The sequence below is a fragment of the Rousettus aegyptiacus genome, unplaced genomic scaffold (assembly GCF_014176215.1).
Source record: "Rousettus aegyptiacus isolate mRouAeg1 unplaced genomic scaffold, mRouAeg1.p scaffold_m13_p_11, whole genome shotgun sequence".
In the NCBI taxonomy this organism is placed as follows: domain Eukaryota; kingdom Metazoa; phylum Chordata; class Mammalia; order Chiroptera; family Pteropodidae; genus Rousettus; species Rousettus aegyptiacus.
Window position 1 is genome coordinate 92,521,805 of NW_023416286.1, and position 18,310 is coordinate 92,540,114.

An 18,310-nucleotide genomic window follows, 5' to 3' on the forward strand; every position below is an offset into this window, starting at 1 on the left:
CTTTAGCCACAGCTCTGTCTAGAAGTTTTCAGCATCACCAGAGTTCTAGCTCTGTTTCTAGTTTCCTTGGGTGTGTCTTTCTCCGGCTGGGCTAAGCTCAGGCTGGCTTTTCTCCCGGTAGCAAGATGACTCCCAGGATTATCTGCCCCTTTGTTCATCTGGAGCCCCAGGAATTAAATGACCTTATCTTCAACCCGCCATTAAACAGTCCTTCACTTTCTTTAGTGGGCTAATGTGGGTTCTGAGTCTGTCCCTGAACCAATAAATGTGCCAGTGAGGGTGGATTACCTGAATAGGTAGGGCCCACCTGAGAAGATGTATAGGTAGTGGAGTCAGTCCCCTCCAGAGCACGTGGCCGCTCCTTGGTAGGGAGCGCGGAGCGAATGCTGGGGAGGGATTCGTAGAGCTGCAGCAAAACCTTTTTACCAGAAAGCGTCTTAGGAATAGGAAGTACTCATCACGGACATGCGCACCCTCGACCACTTCCCTCTAAAGAGGTCCGGAGTTTTATTAGAAAGCGGTTCTGTTACGAAGGGACCTTGACGTTGGGGCGAGGTGGTTGAAAGGTTGGGCTCTCGTTTCGGAGACAGGCCTCTCCGATCTGGGTGGGGCAGAGCACATGACCTTCCTGTGTCTTCAGTTATTTATCCGTATCATGATAAAGATTAAATAAAATAGTGCTAAATAACATATGAGCTATCCGAGACAGAGTGCTCAGTAACAATGAACAGTTATGCTATGACAATTACCTGAGCAAGACTTCCTCCTAAAACTCTGCTGGAGATATTCCCAGCCGCACCCACGGTAGAAGGGACTTGCATACCGGGATTCTTTTTGAATCCCTGCCCTGAGGTAGATAATTTCATAAAGTTTAAATTAGAACTAGATCAGAAAGATAAACTGAGCTGAGAAAGAACCAGAAGACTTTGTTTTGGGGTCCATGATGCTGATCCTCTAAAGAACAACCCCTGAAGGTGGTAGCTCAGACCTACCCAGGTGGTACCCGGACTCAGGCCCGGGGAACCGAGTTCGGTCTCACTTCACAGCCTTTTTCATCTGCTCTGTGCTCGGTCCCCACGGCTCCAGGATGTGGCCCCCATCGGCTGTAGGCGTATGTCAGAAAACCTGTGGGATTTGAGTTGATGAACCTTCCACGAGATGTTCCGTATCTTTCTGGAAAGTGGAAAGGATAATCCCAACGTTGTCCCAGGTCATCTTCGTCGACCATCTTACCCTCCCCTGCAGTGGTACTTCGCCGCCTCTCCCGTGGTACCCAGATGTGTGATTTTTAAAATGCGAGGCTGTAAGTCTTTCATACCCAAGGATCTTTTTAAGGGCCTGGGAGCAGGAAGTCCTTCTGACGAGCTCACCCAGGCTGGCGGCCAGCCTCTGCCACCCGCGTGCCTGCGTTTCTGTGTCCTCGTCCCTCAAACCGCTCCTTTTTAATTACCACTCGATGATGCGAAGGAAGCTGGACGTCTTGATTAAAATACAGTAATTTAAACATGTTATAAATAGCCGTAGCCAGCGTGCAGAAACACCAGTGGGAGGAAACCACCATGAGGAGCCGGGGAAGGCGTCTGCCCGTGTTTTCTAAAGGACAGACGGTCCGTGGGGGCTCGGCGGGCGAGGACTGCCCTCTGCCCTCTGGCGTTACTGCGCTGCCTCCGCAAGGGTTTCCAGGTGATTAACGTGTGTAGAGGACGAAAGCACCAGCAGAACTGCACAGCCAACAGGTTCCACGGTTCCCTCCTTTCAGGGCCTCCGACACTTTCCCTCGAGGCTGGGAGGAGGCGGGGAGGTTTTTCGGGATCTGGCTGCCGTCTCACTCTAAACTTCTCATGGGTGGCAGGTCCCCCTCTCTGCCCACTCTGTTGGGGTTCCTCGGGTCAGGCCCCTTCTGCGGCTGCCATTCCCCTCAGCCGTTCTCACCCCACCCCCGCCTGTCAGAGCCTCCCCAGGCCGCGGGGTCCGGCTCCCATGGGAAATCTGCCCGGCCGTCTTCCGCACACAGGATGGCCGCCACCCCCGCCAGGCTCCCGCCACACTCTTCCTAGTTATATTAATGACATTTTGTTCTTTATTTTACTTTTATTACTTTTGTTTATGTCTGTGGGGACGATAGCTCGTTCATCTTTGTTCTAACGGCTTTACGTTCAGTAGATGGGAGTAGAGCGGTTGTCCACAATCAGCATTTTAAAGCTAAGGGTTTGCACTTACACTTTGATGAATGAATCTCTCCTGAATTATCACTCTTTAAAAAGTGCATTTAACTGTGCTTAAGTTCAAATTATAAGTCCTGAGAAGCAGTGTTGGCTGGGGTGGTGTTTCTACAAAGCCTCACAGCTTTGCAGGATAAAAATACCGCAGTCCACAGTTTCTCTTTGTTCACGCGCAGTTGTGGATCAGCAGGGCTAACGTCAGGCCAAACTGCGAAGCGTGGAGGTTGATCTTCGTTACCCGGCTTCTCCCGTTACCGCTCCTGTCCCCTTCGTAACGTCTGCGTTAGACGTCCACCTGCCTTTCATCCCTTTCTGGTCCTTTCTGTCCTGTCCATTTAAATACATTTTAAGAACAAATGGGCAGATGTCAAGCTGGGCATTTGATTTTAAGCCTTTTATTACTAAAATGTGAAATAATGGCTATAAGATTACCTGGTCAGGGTAGTTGAGTGAGCATGCTTTATTTTTTTTTTATGGGAGAGAAAGGAAAGTCATTGAAAGTGTACCGTTTTTCGATTGGCCTTAAACACAAAACTGAGCAGTCCCTTGTAGTTTGTGGGTGGACTCGTCGCCAGGACAACCGTCTCTGCTCCCCGGGCCAGGTGGGCGGGTCTGGCCCAGCCACCTGTGCCGGAGACGTGTTGGGAAGATGTGCAGCTCTCTGAGTGCGACCCCAGAAGTGGCCACACCCCCTCAGGGTGGGGGCTGTCGCGGCTGGCCGGCCCCTCTGGTGCTTCCGCGCACATCTAAAAGGTGGTCCTTCCTCGCGCGTTTTCATTTTCAGTCTGTCAGAAACCCCGATGATTGATTTTGTTAAGCAAGACATCACTGCCATCTTCCAGAAAATTGTCACAGTAACATACCGATCTTTGCAGTCTCCGGTGTGACTGTCCCCTGTGCATGTGACACCCCTGTGCACTGCGGACCGGCAGACTCGGAAGGCGCTGCACCATCCACTCGGCTGCAGGCTGGCAGGCCCCGTCCTCTTACCGGTTGCTGGCCTGGCCCTGTCAGGCAGCGGGGCTGTCAGCCTCGGTGGGGGACGCCTGCAGCACGTGAGGACCAGGGAGGGCGCCGCGGGGAACGAGGGCACGCCCCCGACTCTCAGGCCTCTCTCCGACCGCCGGGAGGAGCACAGTTAGTCCACTTCCAAGAAGCAGGCAGACGCGACCCGTAAGCAGCCTGCCTACGTGCCTGTGCCTCCTGCTCGAGACCCAGCCGCCTGGGACGTGTCGGAAAGAAAATTCAGATTTTAAAAGAGAACCCTTGAGTTTAGAAGCAGCGAAAGAAAAGACACTTGAAACATTTTTAAAGACTGCTTAAAGGAATTGATTTTCAAGGAAGACAGGTCAGCCTACAGGACGGGCCCACCCACTCTTAAATGGCTTCCTTCATATTATAGTCATGAGATGTTCATTTTAGTTACTTAAAAAAAAAAACACCTTATTTCCATTTTCACAAATGAGAAAAGTGGGTCTTAGAGAAGTTAGGTGACTTGCCTCAGCTCCCAGTTTGTAAATGGCGAAGCCGGAATTCGAAGGTAGCCCCGATCGAGTCCAGCACGGTCGATGGGCGACCGGCTGCCTCTTCGGCCTGCACTGGTTTCTGAAGTTGCCTGGCCTGTCACAGGAAAAGGGAAGGGAGCTTGTCTTCCATCTCGCCTCTCACATCAGGGGGTGGTCCTTGCCCTAGTACCCCGCAACTTAAACTAATGCTGTGAGTGCCGTGGTTCTCTTACCTGACGAAGTGAACAGGACACTTCGGGATATGTATGTAAGCTGTGTGACTGCTTCATTGTTTCAGAGTCTATCAGATTTTATCAACTTGCAGATCCTAACTTAAAAACGAGCTCTGATACAGTGACTTAAAGTTCAGAGCCCCACATAGCTGCAGGAGAGAGGTAGGACATTAAGTGATTTTACATGCCCGTGGAGTTCATTATTTTACTTTTGTGAAGTTCATGTGAAATCTGTAGTGCTTTGAGTCATTTTGATGAACTAGTCCAATCGTTTTGAAGATCTACTCTTTAATATGTCCTAATATATTACAGCTGTCATATATTGTGGTTCATGTTCTGTGACTCGGAAGGCTTTGCAATGTCTAACACCCTTTTCTTCTAATGTTTTATATATTTGAGGAAAATCGAAAGGATGGAATTAGTAATATTAAAGTAGAAACTTTTCAAACCGAAAAATAGTAGACGTGGGGAAACCAGGAGAAGGTATAGATGTCATGATCTCAGACAAAACAGAATACGCCGGCGAAGCCAGCTCCCCAGGGGCAGGCCGGGCTCCCCAGGGGCAGGCCGGGCTCCTTATTCACCGGTGTTTCTGACACCGGGGAGAGGGCCCGCACCTGATAGGTGCACGGTGAGCATTTGTCGAATGAAGAAAGGATGGAATGAAAGGCCTGGGACTCGGGCTTTATGCCTCTTGTCTTATAGGCCGCCCGGGACTTTGATCACAATGAGTCATTCCTTTTTAAGCTGTTACTTGCCAAGTTAATTTATCTGCTTCTGTTACTTCCCCACATTTCAGAGCTTCAAAGCGTCATTTATTACTCATTTGTTCAACGGACATTTTTTGAGCATCTAATGTATTGTAAGCAGTGTAACATTAAAAAGTGACTAGAGCTTATCTGTTTTAGGAAATGGATCATACATGGGTATTAAGTAATAATTAAGGATGTTATACTGTTATGTGCAATATGAGAGGTCGGCACTGGCAGTAAATACCTGCTTTCAGAAAATGCAGATTCGGCGAAGGCAGAGAAAGAAGTCGCCGCCTTTCAGTATACAGGGACGGGGAGGAGGGGATTTTGGGGGGCAGCACAGCGTGCTCCAGGGCAAGTCACCAGGGTGTGTTAGGAGCTGTGGCGCACCAGCCCGGCGGGCGAACAGAAGGGTGACTGGGGGGTATTTTGCTGTTAGACGGAATAGACGGACAATCCAGTAGTCGCTGCTGGAGCATCTTTTACCCCGAGGGCGTTTGCCAGATCTCCCTCAGGGCTCCACCCTGGGTACCCTCTCCTCCCTTGGTTACTGTGATCCTCTGGAATTTCCCTCTTGCCCCACGTAGTCTTTGTAGCTCCTGCTTATCTCTCGAATGCCTTCCCCCTACACTGTCTTGCTAAGCAACCCTGTCCACTTAAAAACTGTACACGGCAACTCTAGATCGTGTCTGCAGCCCAGACTCCCCTCCCGACCTTGGCGCTCATGTGCGTGCAACACTCCCGGCAGCTGCCCTTGGTCGTCTCCGGCACCCTGGCCTCACACGCCTGAAATGGCATTCTTGGTTGTCCCCCACCCTCTCACCCCTAGTGCAGCTCATCCCCCAGTCTCCCCATTTCCAGTTGACAGGACACATCCAGTCCATCTTCGGCTCTACCACTATTACCCCTGACCTGCTACGACACTAGTCTAAACTGTCTTCTGCATTCACCTGCATTTAGGTCTGATTATGTAATTTGCAGAGTATTGCAAAATGAAAATATGAAAATACAGTGCCCCTTGTTCATAAGTTATTAAGAATTTCGAAATGGTGACAGCATTGCATTAAACCGAGTGCAGGTGCCGTGTGACTGCACAGGGTGGGTGCCTGTGGGTGAGGCTGGCCCGCCCTCTACTGCTGGGGTAGCCTCCTAACTAGTGGCTCCCTGCTGCCCCCTGTAGGCCACTGTTCACATAGCAGTCGGAGTCATTTCTGCTCCCTGCTTAGAATTCACAAGACCCTGCAGGACCCGCCTTCCAACTCTGAGACCTGATCTGGAAGCTTCTTCCTCTCTCATTCATGAGGCAGCAGCCCAAATGGCTGCTGTTTTGTCTCTCAGACAAGCGCAGTCCCATGTCAAGGCCTGTCCTTCAGCCTTAGTACTTGTCTTTCTCCAGATCTGAAAGCTTGAGCCTCCTCGCCACCTTGCAGTGCTCAGGGCAAGTGTCGCCTCCCACACAGGCCCTCTGCCCCTCTGAGGTGGCGCGGCTCATCTTTCTCCCCACCGCCTACTTATGTGCTGAGCCGTGACCAGTTCTATTGTATTCTTAGCACTTACTGCTGCATAGCACTGTCTTTTTATTACTTACTTGTTATGACTCGGTGATGGTATCCCTGTCACCTAGCATAGCGCCTGCTATGTGACAACGCTCGGTCAGTAGTTGTTGCGTGAGCAAATGTTTTTCGTAATCTTTTTAGCCTCATATTTTGGAGATTTATCTGAAGATGAACAGGTGTTTTTTTCCTTTGTTAAATTCTAATAATTTTTTATTTGTCAAAGTCCCATAAAATTGAATTAGCTTATACTTAATTTACAGATATTCCCAAGTTAATTTTAAAATCTCAGATAACTTTCTCTTTAAAATGTCCTTGGCGGGGCCCGCACGACCTGTGTCATAGCGTGCACACAATTAAAGACACGGTGACCGGTTGCAGCTAACGTTAACGCTGCAGGGTGAGCAGTCCCCCCGCCCCCCCCCCCCCACGGAAGGTTCCACAGCCCAGGCTGCCCGCAGCTACGTAAACGCGAACACCTGCTGTGTGCCGGCGCTCGGCCACAGATCGGTGAGACCTCCTCCGTGTCCTCGAGCTGCTCGCTCTCGATAGTTTGTTCTTTGATGCGCAGCATTCTGTGTGGTTCGGAAAACACTGATCGTGCTTCATGAACTGCACTTGACCCTCTAGCGCTTAATGGCGCACTTCTCTGGGACTCTCACACACGCACACTTCCTGAGGCTCGTGCGACGCGGAAAAGCTAAGGTCAGTGTACAGATCTGCTGCTTACCAGCGCTGCCTGGTCTGCGCGCCAGGCTTGGAGGGGGTGGGGGCGGCGACGACCAAATGCCATTGTTCGCAGAATTTTCGATACTTATTACATAATGACATTGAAAGCCATATGGCGTTTTATTGCAGCTCATTAAATTATTAGTTTATACTTCTGTTGTTGTTATTTTTAGTGCATTTCAGTTGCACTGTTTTTTGTTACATAAACTTCAGATACTCCTTTTTCATAAAGAATGATCCTTCAACGCGAAGATAACTCCTAGAATACAGCACCCTGACTTTTCTAGAAGTAATCCCCTTGTGGATTCTAAATGGTGACTAAATGACAATAAACTATATAGTCCTATAAAGCCGTTCAGATATAGAACATAAGAATAACTATTGCCAGCAATGGCAACAAAGAAATAATTTCTTTGTTGAAGAAATTATTTTCTTTTTAAGGACATTTTGTTTGAAAATTACCTCTACTGGTTTGGTACATGAGTCTCTTTTTCCTTCCTGGACCTCTAGAAGAATGAGTAGTTAGTTTCTAAGAGTTTTCCAAAGGGTTGTTACTAAATTATTCTTAAAAGTCTATGATTTTTTTCACTTATTAATTAGCTTTAATAAGCAGAAATCCTTCTAAGGTACGTTACCCGTCGTACCGACGTCCATACTTCATGCTGTCGTGGGCACATGGTTTTTAGCCTTCTCTCTAACTTGGTCTTTCTCGCGAACGCCTGCTTTTGAATTATGTGGCGGATGCCTTCGGATCCTGTCGGGAAGGTGGGGTTACTCACCCTGACACCGGCGGGCCGCGGAGGACCGCCCTTTGTGAGTTCTTCGATTGTTCTCTGTAGTCCTTCACTGCCCTCTTAACAGCCATCAGTTTGTCATGTCGATTGTGTTACTGTCTGTTGCAGCCATTTCTTTGTTCTGATTTAGTGTTTTTAATTTCCTGTGAGCTAGGAAACCAGTTTTAAAATTCTATTAGAATGAATAATGTGCGTTAAAGGAGACTGAATAGACTCTGAGTGAAGGTCTAATGGGCCGGCCTGTGAGTCAAGAGCCCGGAGCTGTGGCCTCGTGACATCTGTTTTGGTTCCTGAGATGCTCTTTATTTGCTTCTTCCCTGGTTCTGCTTAGGACAGATGTCACTGCATTTATTACAGCATGAAATAAAAATATGTAGAATACCTCATTTTGGAATCCTTTCTTTGGGTCAGTTGGTCCTTGTTAACATGATACGCTTGTATCACGTGTCTGAAACTCAGATAGATGATGAAGTATTGGTAATTAAATCCCCTGACATCTTTCCCAGTGCTTTGCCGTGGAACTGAGTCATGCAGCGAAATGAACTCTATGAAGCTGGCGACTGCCAGAGTTCGTTTCTTTTCTATCATGGATGAAGCATGCAGTTTCAAAATCAGCTGCTGTTGACAGCATGCCAAGATATTCTGCAGCCAGTCTCAGCGTACACTCTGAAACTGTCACCGTGTATTAAAGGATACCTTTTTTTGTTGGGTGTCACCCTAGGCACCATGCTCCAGTGAGAAAGAAAGACAGGGTTTCTCTGTTTCCGGGGCTGATGTTCCCAGTCATTCTCAGACTTCCATGCGTGTGAAAATCCCCTGGGAGCTTTATTAAAGACGTCGATCCTAGGGCTCAGCCCCCAGAGTTTTTGACTCAATAGGTCTTGAGTCGGAACTACAGATATGCCTTGTTAAAAGGCAACCCAGAGATTTTGACGTGGTCCTCGGAGCACGTTTTGAGAAACATTAGTCTGGCGACATGGAATTCTTAGGAAGAAGGTGCAGTTTTCAAACAGTATGCGGACCAGAACATGGTAATGCTGTATTTAACCGGGTCACTCTTTCATCTGTGATTAAAACCCTCTCAAAAGTCTGTCTTCTAAGTCATTGGCTTATGTTGTTACCTATTACCTTTACGTGGAGATAAAATGCCCAAAAACTACGATTAACTCTGAGTATGGTGATTTCTTATCCCTTCAATACCTCACCAACAATTAACTCTTTTTCCAGAGGGGTAACAGTGGCCTTTGACAAGCTGTCTCCCAAAGTCAGCAGTTACTAGAGAGCAGAGGCAAAACATGTCCACCCAGAGACTTATTTAAAAATAAAGTGCCATCAAATGCACCTTACAGCACACACAAGAAATTGTGTCGCTGGTTGCCTCCAGGGAGAGGATCTGAATCTCTCAGGCCTTTTCTTGATCATGAATCCCTTCCTACCTTGCAGATTCCGTACCACGGGACTGCGTTACCGAATCAGAATGATTAGCATGTTTGTCATGTTGTAACCTGAGCTCTAAAATATGCTATGGGTCACTGTTCGCTCAGGTGTCTCCTAAGTCCGCCTTCTTGTGGGTGCCTTTCCCTATCGTCACAAGCTCGAGGGCGGAGTTTTTCCTCTCTCGAGCACATGATCTGAATCTCTTCCCTTATTCAGAGGTTTGCGATGCCACTCGATCATAAATTTCATTCTTACACATCATAGGGTCTGTTTCTAAACAGCCTTTTCCACTTCATCTTTCTAATTTTATGCCAGAAATGTACATTTTAATTATCGTGGCTTAATAACAAATTTTAATGCCTAGAATATTATGATCCCCATTATTATTGTTCTTTAATTGTTTTTTTCATAATTCTTATTACCTGTTTAGTCTTCCATGTCCATCTTAGAACAATTTTTTTAAATCAGAAAATTCCAGTAAAAAATTTTTATTTTAAACCTGTGGACTTCTCTGGGAAGAATTAACTTCTTAGCATATTTAATCTTCTCATTCGGAAACACAGTTGTCCTCTCCATTTATTTAAGCCTCATTTTATATCTCTTTTGTAACAATGTGTAGTTTTCTTCATACAGGAGTTGAACATTTTTGGTAAGGGTTGCTTTGTATATTTGTATAATTTTTGCTATTGCAAGTGCTTTTCCCTTAAAAAATATTACATAGCAAGAATATAGGTGAGCTACTTTTGTATATTTGCACTATTTTTGGCCTATCATTGTTCACTTGTTTTTCTTTTTTTTTTTAAGTATATCATTATATTACCTGAACATGTTTACTGACTTTTAAAAAATATTTCATTAGCATGTGAAATTTAGAAGTTAGATATAAATATATATGTTCATATTTATTCTGATTAAAAATATAAAATAAAACTTATGTCCCTAAATTTCTGAGATTATTGATCAGAGATAGACAGTAACTTAAAATATTTGTATCCACTGTGGGGTTATTGATTCTTCCACAGGGAAAACAAAATTCAGCACTGAGGAGCCTAGGTTGTCAGGCTGGGCCGTTTTTCTAAAATAAATATCACAAGTTTCACAAGTATATACATGTGTGAAAACTTTTCAGATCGTACACTATAAGCATCCGTAGTTTATTGTGTGTCAGTTATACCTCAAACCGTTTGAAGACAACCAGTATCAGAAAATTTTACTTGAGTTGAGTTTCTTCTCTAACAGTCTTGCTTCATTCGCTTTCATTGCGGATATCTATTAGTTTTTGCTAATGGACTTTAAGAGGAGAGAGCATCAGTCGTTAGCGCAGTCCCTGACAGGGAGCAGGCAGGCTGAGCCGGTAGGCGAAATGTAATTGAGTAACGTGACGGATCGTTTTCCCTTCTCGAAACGCTGCGTGCAGAGCCGGCTTTTTCGGCGGCTGTGGGGCTACTGTGGTCCTGTCCTGAGAGCTGCAGGGGAGAGGAGTCAAGGACAGGGAAGCGGAGCAGCCCGGGGGCGTGAGGGTGGCTTTGCGGGGTGGGGGGGAGCCTCAGCAGGAGTTTGCGAGGCAGAAGAAGGGTGGGATGGCGGGGAGGAGTTGGCGAGCTCCGGGAATGGCGAGGACCCTGGGGTTCAAGGAGCTCTCCGGGGTGAGTCTGCCTTGCCCACTGCACCACCAGCTGTAGCTCCTTCATGCTGCTTTCGTGCCCCTGACCCTGGGTCCGGCTTGTCCTCGGTCCCCAGAACCCCGCTGACGCCAGTGGCACGTGCACGGGGCCCACACGCCGGCCTCAGCTCTCCGGTGCCCGTCGCTGCTCTCCACCCGCCCGGTCGTCCGCCCAGACCCCAGCCCCCAGCCCCCCGCCCTGGTCCGGTCCCCGCTGCTGGAATGGGCCCCCGTTGGTCAGTGGGCGCTTTCCCGCGGTCCCCCGGTCTCAGCCCCGGGCCCCCGACAGCCCAGGCTGGCCCTCGAGAGCTCGTGCGCCAGCTCACCCCGCTCCCCGTGCCCCCCCCCCGCCCTCCGCTTCCTCTCCCTCCTCCTAACCCGAGCGTTACTTTTTTGTCACTGTATCAAAGAAGTTTACATCTAACTTTTGCTTTCATTCCTGAATGTAAATTTTAAATTCTTCCAAGTCGAAACCTGTGCAGAAATCGTTCCCACCCCCCTCTTTATCCTCCTGACGGAGAGGAAGCGAGGCCGTGGGACCTGAAGGCCGGTCACAGTGCCGATCTGAGCCCCGAGTCAGGGAGCCCTGTCTGTGTCTGCGGTCCTAAATGTCCGTGTGAGTGACACTCGCCCTCCGACACTGGTGTCAGCCCCCGGCAGCCGGTCCTGAGGGAGCACCCTGCCCCGGGCCTCACCACTCCTCTAAGCGCGCCCGGCTCAGTTCCGTTCCCGTCAGCACCAGAACCCCTCTTAATTTTCTAAGGTTGCCAAAGCAACGCATTACAACTTACTTTATCTCTTCAGAAATCCCTCCTGAATCTCAGTCACGTGGCAGCCACGTACCGCCAGATTATTCCCATCCATTATTCCAGCATTTATAGCTTCTTGGTGTCACTAATGAAGTAGCCATTTGCTGTAGTCGCTTGGTCACCATAGCAACAGTGTCTTGGTTAGTGGAGGGCTGAGTAGCTTCCTGCAGTTTGACACAATATGCAACTAATAATTCTGATTTCTACTCAGAGGCAAGTGGAATTTTGCAGAACGGTATTTTTAAATTTGTTGAATCGAAGTCGTTTGATCCTGTGGCTGTAATCTGTTGGCACTCATCACACAGTCATAGGATCAGAGCCATTTTAATTTGGAAAAGTGATTCATACTTGCAGCATATAGCTCAGCGGCTGGCTGGGGAGAAACGTCGCTTCTGTCAGAAACAGCTTATTTAATCTCTAACCGAAGTAATTTTAGGAGTTAGCAAAATCGATGAGAAAGTTAGCAATTGGGACTGCTCGATAACCTTAGCTCCTTAGCTTCAAACCATTCTAAGTCATTCTGGTTGTAAGTCGCCCATTTATGATACAATAAATATGAAAACTGGAAAGTACTCTCATCACGGTGCTTTTCCTAGTCTCGTACTGTATAAACCCTGTAAGTCAGCTTCCGTGGCTCCGGTACCACGTTCATTTCGCCTCCTACACACGCACTTTAAATTCCTTTAGTCACTCCTGCCACATGAGCCTGCTTTCATTTTTTTTTTATGTGTTTCCTTCAGATTTCACCTCACGGAAAATACACGTTCTCTAACGTGCGTTAGTTGAGAAGACAGCTTCTTCACGGTGGTGAGAGCTCACAGTTCAGGAGTCTGACCTCGTCTTAGATGTTGTAAAGATTATTGCCGCACCATGTTTTACAAACATGTAAAGGCTCGCTTTAAACCACCAAGTTCATTTCACACCTAACCCGCTTTTGTCAAACACACTCCATACTTTAACTCCTACCTTGTGTATGAGTTAAACCCGAGGCCCACTTCCCTTTAGTCATCTATATTCTCATTTAGAGCTGTATAAACACACAGCAGGTTCAGATCCTTATTCACGTCCTTCTCGGCTCGACACGCTGACCAGGAGAAGCCTGGCGTGTCTGCGAGAGAACGGTTATTCGGGTAAACGCGCACCTGTCCCTCCTCCATGTGTTCTCACTGGTTCCTGCCTAACTCGGTTGTCGAATGGATCATGCCGGAGGACAGAGTGGTGGGGTCAGTTGCCCCTGGAGCGGGTAACCGTGGGCTGTCCCGCGGACAGACTTTGCCTCGCGCCGGCAGCGCTGGGTGGAGCTGGGGAAGAGCGCTTGGTGTGGCCTCCCCCGGCCGGCCGGTGGTTCCTGAGTCCCACCCGCATCGTTGGCCGGTCCTGAGTCCCACCCGCATCGTCGTGGCATTCTGCTGTGCGTGCGGGATCCACTGGGAAGCAGAAGGCAGCAGCCGCCGACTTAGCTGGTGGGGGCCCTGGGGTTGGTACTTAGGCAAAACACATTTTCTGTTTATGAAAGTCATCGGAGGAGCAACTGATGGGAAAAGAAAATTAAAAAAAAAAAAAAAAAGTCATCTGGGAGAAGAAATGGATGTTGACGTGAGTTGCATGTAGTGGTGTCAGGATCTCTAACTGCTGTCTACACTGACCCCTGTACCTCACCCCGCACACAGACGTTTATGAGGGTCAGTACAGGTGCGTGGTGGGTAAAGTACTTACAGGATGTAAAAGCCTAAACTAACCTGTAGGGATTATGGGTGGGAGCGGGCCTGAGTGTTTTTATTTAACATTCCCCGAAGGCATTAGCCAGTTTGGACACTGAAGTAAAACAATGCATATGAAATAATCCAGAGCTATTTAGACAATGTAGAGGAAATCAACTAAAAAGGCCAAGGAGGTGAAAAGTGGGGACACTGGTCAGAGGCAGACAGGTGCTCCCAGTGACGGAGGGGAGGGCTGCGAGGGTCTGCACTCCGCTGTGCCCACTGCGCCGCTCTCTGAGCCCGGCCTGTCGCCTGGGAAGCGGATCGCACAGCCTCCCTGAACCACGTCTAACACGATGAGGAAGACGGGAAGAGAGCTTTCAGGACTTGCTTTAAGAGTGGCCATTGACTTCCCCCTGGATAACTGCAAATGCGCTGCTCAGATGCGTTTTTCTACTTTTGTTAAACTCAGACACGTGTTCTAGTCACTCCTGGTTCAAAGTCACGTGCGAGACTGAATGGAATGCCCTCAGGATTAAAGCCAAAGATATTTTGTCTGCATCTCAACTCCAGTGAATTTTTGAATCAGACGTACAGTTACCCCAGAGTGTAATAAGCTACCGCATTTTTATGTCTTTTGGTGCTTCGGTTAAATTATAATTAGTTTTAATCAGCACTTCCATGTACATCGCATGTTTTACCTGCTGCCGAATGACATTTAGAAAGAAATTTTCTTATCCTTGAAAACATCAGAGGACATCGAAGAAAGTGCTTTTAACGTGATATAGCCAAATAGGCTCCATCAGAATAAATCAAGGATGACACAGGTTCTATAAAGCTTGGTTTTAAAATCCAATTGGTGAACCAGATAATTATTCACAGTTGTGTTTATTTAAATAACTCTCATTCATTTCTGTCCAGCATGGCTACTTGAGCAACAGCAGTAACCGTAATAACAGCTAAAATGTACTGAATGCATGTTATGGGACAGGCCATTTACTAAGTGTTTTATTAAGATTATCCCTCCTATTTCTGGTGTTTTCCCACGAGGGCACCAAGATGTCAACGAGGCTGATGAACGTGACTGAGGTCGCACCTCGTGGTAGAGCTGGGACTTAAAACCAGTCTGGTCTCAGAGCCTGACGCAGCGTGCACGGTGCATTCTTTCTGGGCTGAGCGTTATCCCCGGTCATTCTGTGGACCATATAGGTTTGCTTTTGGCTTTGAGATATGTGTATACACACACACACACACACACACACACACACACACATTTTTTTTTTTAGACGAGGCAACACTTGGTTGAGATTGCAAGGGCCTTGTTAGCTTACAATCCCTTATTTTATTTATTTATTTTTAATTTTTTACATCTACAAAACCTGGTCTTCCTAGGTGGTCTCCCATCCAACTACTGACCAGGCCCGACCCTGCTTAGCTTCTGAGATCAAACAGGATCAGGCTTGTTCCGGGGGACCTGGCCATAGACTTCGTCTTTGATATTTTCAAATGTGAAATTATTGGCATGAATCTGAATACAAAAGAATTTCCTTTTTCCTCTTTTGAATATTAAGTTATAAATATTACTGGTCCTTTTGATAGATAAGCTTTCGCCCCCCGAACCCCTGAGAACCACACCAAATAATTTAGGCCTTTTGTTTTTGTTGGAGTTTGGAGGAGGGAAATAAATTGAAACGTTCTTAAAGAATGAAACTTGTTTTTTGTCATTCATCATCCATTGGCGTTAAGGGCGATTTCATTTCTAGTGTAGAAAGAGTAGTACTTGGTCATATGTTGAGAAGTGGTGATTGATCTTGATCTTAATTAGTGAAACATTTTTTTCTCATGTATTTCTTTATACTTGTACTAAAACGGTGATTAGAGGATTTGATTATCACAAAAGGCATAATCAGCAAAGGGTTTCTTCCATCAAACGCCATCCTTCCCTCCTGCCCCGCCTTCCCCTCCCCTCTCACACACTCACGTTGGCATCCCAACTGTCCAAGGTGAATGCAGTTTGCTTTCATGAAATGATAGAAGAAATCATGCCTGACTTCGACTAATGGAAAAAATATATATATTGCAATGGATAAGTTGCAAGTGACCAAAATTTATAATTATTTGAACAAAAGCATGAGCAGTGCAGACCCGAGCTCTCCCGTGCCTCCCCGGATGCCCAAGGGACAGTTCCTGTGTGCCGCGGTCCGCTCCCTTCCTCCAGCCTGGGGCCTCTGTGCGCTTGCCACCCGCGTGCTGGTGACTTGGCAGCGCCGCCACTGCTTGGGTTAAAGCTGTCCACTGAACGTGCCCTTCAAGTTCAGGGTCATGCGTAGATTACATAAGGAAAGGGTATAAGAGAAAAGGAAACTGCGTTGGATAGTGAAAATATTCCGGCTGTGTGGAAGACATTTACATTCCAGACGGTTGAGAGTTTATGTTGTTTAGTAAACAGGTACGTGGATACTGCCCGGAATGCTGGTGATATGTTCTTCCTGATGAAGTGAAAGTTTGGTAAGGGATTGGCAGTCGTATTGTTTCAGCGAGAAACAAGTTATGCAGCGAATTAGGAAAACAAAAACAAGACACTTACATAAAAGTCTTTATTATATTAACTGTCATTCACTTTACCGTACTCAGCACATACCAAAAACTTGTGGGTGGCTCTTGTTTCTAAGAAAAATCTAGGAGAAAACCAAGCCCGGCGTGAATCATCATTCCCGCGCAGGGTGTAGGCCTCTTCTCAACACTGGACGTGTACTGGGCATGCTATGTCTTCTTAAATAGCTATAAATATTTTAAGTTGGGATAGTGCACATTTACCCACTTGAAAAGACATCTGAATTACTTCATTATGTTTAAAATGCAATTACGATGCAAGTGAAGAGCACTGGATAAGGAATCTTGAATATTTTTCTCTCTCTGCCTCTGACAAACTGTGATCCTGGGCAAATCACCATTACACTGGGACTTAATTAACGATTTGAATTATTCTCATATAGAAGAATTCAACTTAGTGTTAAGTCTTTCATTAAGAGGGAGCTATTAGGTTGAATCCTGTGAAATTGCTAGTTCCCTAAAGAGGCAAAAACGATCACATTTCTGGGTTATGTAGGAGATATTTTTCAACTCGTAGTTTGAGCGCAGCCCAGGAGAGTCCGTGAGCTGCTCGTGGGCTCTCCTCTGGGGCGGGGCGGCGGGGACAGCCACTGCTCAGCGGCAGTCTCAGGCCCCTGGATGTGGCGCACTTACGTCCCGACTTTCTTGCCTTTAGTAGCAATTCTTAATTCTTTGCTGCTTCTCTGCTTAAAACAACAAAACCCTGGGTCCCCTGCCATAGCTGGCGTACGTGTTTTTGGTTTCGCGGGGTCACGTTTGTTTTGAATTAGTAAGTGACTTCACGCAAAATCCGACGGCGTTTTCTCGAATGATGTTTTAAGAATATCTGATAAGGCGGCTTGCGTCCCTGCAGGCGACAGTCACTGGCGTGAGGACTGCCGCCCACGAGGGCGGGGCTCGTGCTGTGTCCGGTTCACCAGGCCCCGCCGCTCACTGTTCCCTTCAGCTTCGCTTGACAGGCCCCGGTAGACCTTTGGGTTGACACGTCCCCTGCGCTGTCCACTGGAAGTCCCCGCAGCGATGGGAGTGCTCTGTCCCTGTGTTGTCCAAACAGTAGCAGCTAGCCACGTGGCCCTCGAGCACTGAAAATGCGGCTGGTGCGCCTGAGAGACTGAGGTTCTCATTTTAATCAAACAGCTGCATATTGCGAGTAGCTACCATATTGAACAGTGCAAGTAGATAATGGAGAATTTTCTTTTATTGGGCATTTCCTACAGAGTGAAAATTAAACCTTAATACATTTTACAGCCTCTTTTCTTAAATGCCAGATCTAAATGTTAGCACGTATTACTGCAACTCGTGGTTTGACAACCAAATTTAATAAATGCTCTTTAAAACTTTTTTTGTCCTTTTTTCTCCCTCGCTTATTTATTAAACACTTTATGTTACATCTATTCTAGGCCCTGGGTCTATGAGAAGGGTCCTTGGTTCCATGACACTTAAAAGTAATACATGTTGGTAAGAGACTCTTGTCCAAATAATTTAATATTTGCTATCTGTAATCTTTCCAGTAGCTCTGCCCGATAAGGATATCATTCTACTACTTGTCAGTTGTGAGCCCTAAAATTTCTTCATTGCCACTCAGATTTACAAATAATAGATTAAAATGTCCTTCTGTTACAGTTCCTCTTCTCTGTCCTGTTCTCAAAATATTGAAACTTCCTATCAATGCACTGTCCTCAAACTAGGCATCATCAGAGCCTTTTCCTGTTAGTAAATCAGCGCGCCGTGCACCTGTTAACTCCCTCACCTGGCCCTTCTCCCGGCCTTCCGTCCACCTGCTCTCCAGCTGGGCCCTCCTCCAACGCTTCCTTTTCTGTCATGTGACTCTGGGCCACGTGCGTCTCTCCCGCGGCTCTCCCTGCTTCTCCTTGCCATGACTTCTCTCTCTCTGTCACCCAGCTAATGTCCGCTCCTTCCCCCTTGGGTGGCACTGTACCTCCTTCACTGCTTTGCCCTCTCCTGTCAAAAATGAAATCACAGTCTTAAGAAAATACACATTCTTTTGTGAAACCTAGCATTTCGAGACTAGCATAAATTACAGTCAGGTGCAGCTGTAGAACTAAGGTTAGGTGGATGCGAACATCATGATCTTAACATTACAGAATAACTCACACTGGCGGTTGCCCACGGAAGCATTTGTTGTTCGGTGTTTTCTGTAGTTGTTTAATTCTGTCGTTGATAACTAGATCAGCAGCGCAGTAGTACTTAGGATTTGCTGCTTAGACATAAAAATAACCTATATGCATAAAATCAGTCATTATCGTGGTTTTCATTAATATGGGATTCAGCCTTTTCCT

General features: G+C 47.0%; 1 protein-coding gene and 1 pseudogene across 1 annotated transcript in view; one reads left to right on the forward strand and one right to left on the reverse strand.

The window, feature by feature from the left end:
• The window catches only part of GTF2F2 (general transcription factor IIF subunit 2), a 110,118-nt gene that overhangs the window by 66,607 nt on the left and 25,201 nt on the right, over positions 1 to 18,310 (forward strand). The gene's annotated exons all lie outside the window — the stretch shown is intronic.
• Positions 14,765 to 14,883, reverse strand: LOC118609860 (annotated as a pseudogene).